This window comes from Labrus mixtus, chromosome 2, assembly GCF_963584025.1.
Source record: "Labrus mixtus chromosome 2, fLabMix1.1, whole genome shotgun sequence".
Classification (NCBI taxonomy): domain Eukaryota; kingdom Metazoa; phylum Chordata; class Actinopteri; order Labriformes; family Labridae; genus Labrus; species Labrus mixtus.
In genome coordinates this window covers 21,331,165-21,335,679 of record NC_083613.1, presented here as the reverse complement: position 1 = coordinate 21,335,679, position 4,515 = coordinate 21,331,165, and positions in this window count along the sequence as shown.

The following is a 4,515-nucleotide window of genomic DNA, read 5'->3' as shown; positions in this document are numbered from 1 at the left end:
CCTACCTCCATTTGAGTGAATGTTTAACATTTTGGAAAATAGGCTTTTTAACAATATTACTTACTGTTCTTTCTGACAATATATTGATATGTGAAAGCGCTCATGTATGACGCTACGAAAAGCAGCTAGTTAAATTAGCTTAGGAAGCTGAAGGACCCTTTAGCCTGAACCTGTCATGTCTCAAAGAATTTGCCAAGCAAAAGTCCAGTTTTAACATTTTACCCTGTCATGTGTATACAACAAGAGGTAACTGACAAATATGAACTTCAAAAGGGACTGACAAATTTGTAACCCCTGAGCACAGCCAATCTAGCTAGTTAGCATGCTTAACAGCAGATTCGGCTAGCCTATTATTTGTGGCAAAGACATAAGAGGGGTTTTCAACCAAAGACTTTCACGTCAAGTTCTCTTTAGAAAGGCCAACACATGTTCTTTTTTGAAAGTTGCAAACAATCTGAAAAAAATCTAAAATTTATAGAGAATTCATATTTGTGGGTAATTTCAAATCTACCAAAACTGGAATTAAATGAATTTACTATACCTTGAGAAAAATTGTTTTTTTTGAAGAAACACTTTGAAACAGTTTGCATATTGTGCTTGAGCCTAAGTCCCCAAGGGTAAAAAAAAATGACAGCAGAATCACATGCTAACTTACTCATCAGCAAACTGGGGACTATAGGTCGCGGCTGATTTTTTACAACACATTTATCTCATTTGCATCCCACACCAACTTGGCCTCAGTAAATGTGCCTATAGATTGATTGGTTCCAATTTTGCTTTAAAGGGCAATTTTATTCTCTCATCTACAAACCAACCACAGGCACTATAGAAATACACACAGGCCCATAAAAGACCACAAGCTGTCTGCAGGGGATTCTCCCCCAGCTAGCACACCCACTCTTTACAAGAGGGTCTAAGTGACTGAACTTCCATACACACACACACACACACACAAAAAGCTCTACCCACCTCTTTAAGGGTGGAAAAAGTAGGTCACATATCCCCACCTGAGTGTGGGAATTTTTCTAAGACATTTAAGCATAAGTGAGAAAAATCAGGTGACGATGGTAGACCAGTTCCTGTTAAAAAATAGGTTTCAAATCATCAGGATGTACTGATGTAGCTATCATATAGTGACACAAAGGGAACACTTCAGCCTGACAGTTATCCAGACAAATACAGAAGGGATAGATAGAGCCTTTAATCTTGTGTGTATCCTAAAAGAATGGGAATTTCCCGCCATCACGAGGGAATTCCCAAAAAAGCAGACAAGTTATATCTGAAAATGGAGTGCTGTCTTCTTGCGCATTTTAAGTTAACATAATATGGTTCAGGTAGTAGGTGATAAAGCTGGCTGTTTCCTTCAAGATTTTGGGGAACGGGTTTCAAGGTTTTAGCCATCAAAAACAGGATTTTGTTAGAGTGTATCTGGGGAAACATGGGGAGATTCCCTCATTTACAAGACTATATAATCCCAAAGCGCTCCAGGCAGTTGACAATGAAAAGATCAACATTGTTATTACAAGCTACAAGGCAGCTGTGATCCCTTTTAATAATATTTGTGCTCACTCCTGTCATTGAAAGACTGCTCTTAGTGCACCATTGTGTTTTTCTTCTCCAAGACAGCTCCTGGAGAAAAGATCAAAACAAGGAAAGGAGGATACTAGGAACACATCTCCAATGACTTTTAAAGACATCATAAGTCTATTATTGACTGAAAGAAAGAGTTGAATGAAGTGGCTCTAATCTCTGGGTATATCTAATGAACACAAATCTGTGCCTTTTTATGTAGATCACAGCTCACATTTGTATCTCAGACATCTTGCTCTGACTTCTCTTTTTTTTTTTTTTTACCTGTCTACGTTAGCGTAGTTTTTGGGGGCATTTGCTGAATTGTGGTAGATCCGATCTTACATCACCTGTGACTTAGAGTGAGCCCGCTCTACATTCACAGACCAGCAGTCATTCATACCTGAAATAAATTATGACTCATATGCTCTCACAAACCAAAACTTTTTGTCATCTGTTGTATCAGGTACATTCACCACAAGTCTTTCATTCATCAAATTTGTTAGAGGGGATATTTTTCTACGCACCATTTCAGTTTTTTTTTTTGTACAAGTAGTCGCTCTTGAAAAAGTTAAGAGGAAGCAGTCACTGTGTTGGGCATAACTGTTCCTCGCTTCCTTTTTGCAAAAACCGCTGTTTATACCATTGTAGTTTTCTTTTTCTTTGTCAGTTTTACAACAAACATATAATATTTCATTTCATTTCATAATATCTAAAATTGTGGGCATATCTATGTGAAGTTAAAAAAAGGGGAGAGAACATTTTAGCAACTCAAACTACAAACTAAAACACAGGGTCATTCCTTCTTCTCTCAAATTTTACTTTACTCCTAAAGTTACACATCAAGTTGAAATTACTTTTAGACAATTTATGTTATAAAGAGAATCCCAGCAGTCATTAATATCATAAACATGTCGTTTACCCTCTTTTGTAAGCATACAAATATATTTTACCTCTGCTGCTGTACACTTTGTCTGGCTCAGTGAAAGGTATGTCTTAACTATCTTCATCTAGATAAACCAAACATGACCTCATTTCTCGCTCACTCTACCTGAGGGGATGTACTTGATTTCATAATAGTGTGAAAATAATTTCCCCTAGAACTTCATGTGCATAAATGAAATTGAGCTACATGTAAATGCCTTTAGTAGCCCCTACCATTTTTTTTTTATAAAGGGACTCACTTGAATCTGAATCTTGGGATCTACATGCCTATGTCACAGTTCATGAATAATGACGGTGAGTTCCCCGAAATGTTTATGATATTCAACTCATTCTGCAACCTTGTGCTCGGCCGCAGATGTGCAGAGCAGCAAGTAGGATACAAATTTGGGGTAAACAGTAGACTTTTTGTCTTGTTGAAAAAGCACCCATTTTTCTCTTGGGTTCACAATGGGAAGCTCAAACTTTGTTTTAATGTTGTATTACTGTGTTAGCAGATCATATCAACAATGGAAATTTGACAATTTTAATTGAATGATTTATTGTCTAAATAGCAACTAAAATACCAAAAGATACTAATAATCCAGAGATACATGAGAACATTTTCAAGGTTAAGAAACATTTTGATAACTCTTGAGTTCTGGGTTAGTCTTAAGAACTTACATGAGCATTTAATTAACTAGCTAAAATTACCATAACCTAGAAATGTTAGTGTTTTCCACTTTAACATCTCTCTCTCCTATCTTTCTCTCAAGCCTCCACCATCCATGCATAACTGATCTGACTTACATAATAGTGATTGTTTTGTCTTCAGTTTATAAAAAAATGACCTCCTTTAGGGTCACATATTATGCAGTCTACACTTTACCATGTGTTTCAAACGCTAATGTGTTCCTAGTCCGTCTACAAACCCCCTAATTGTGAGAAAAGTCCAACCTCTCCGTTTTTGCCTACAGCACCTTTCAGAAAATGTGTATTCAAACAGGCTGTTTGGAGATTTTGACATCATAAAGGGCAGTAACCCCTCCACCAGGTGGGTGACATTCCAACAGCTTAATTGTTTGTTCTGCCCTCCGAGACTGCCTTCTCTATACAATAGGGCATGGTGCAAGAAAGCCCAAGCCACCAAAGTCCTTCCAGAGGGGGTGGTAGAACCCAGCCCACTTGCATTTAAAGCTATATACACAGAAACAGCCTGTTCTGAACAGGGCTGAAATAGAGGGGTTTAAAGGCATGATAAAATACAGGATCAGAGCGGATTTTTGGCAAGAAACTTCACTGACATGGTTTGGGGAGCTCTGAGACTTATTTAAACTTCTGAAAAGGAGTGTAATATGTGACTTTTAAACCCTATTTCATGTGATTCCATTGTTTGTCACTTTGAGCAATTTCATGACACTTTCCTATCATTTGGGGAGACGATATCAAACAGTAATGTTGGCTAGGAATTGGTTTATGATTTATAAAGCAGTGATATGATAAAAAAAAAAAACATGTCAGAATCCACAGATTTCTGACCAACAAACCTGAAAAACAGCATTTAAGTTTCCCAGATTGAGTGCTTACTTGCACTCTTGCTGAGAGGAGCATTAATATAAATATTTTTTTTATTTTAAATAGTAAGTAAAGGTTATTTTGGCTAGGAAAAAGAATGAAAACATTGAGTGTTATTCTAAATAAAGGCTCTGAAGTAAACTAGCCTGGGTCTGTCTTACAGTAACAAAATGTTCCTATAATATTAAACTAAGGGAGCATATGGTATATATGGTAAATTACATGGGTTCAAGCACCGAACCTTGTGGAACTCTGTCACTCACTATTGCATCTATTGTGGACTTACCATAAACATGTATGAGCTGAGATTGATCTGTTCATCAGCATCCTTACAACTCACTCATCAACAAGCTGTATCTTGTTGAATTCCTGCAAAATGTTGTGTGGTTTAACTGTCCATTGACCATTTCTACTGTGTGAAGGAAATAAGATTTGACACAAGACACATAA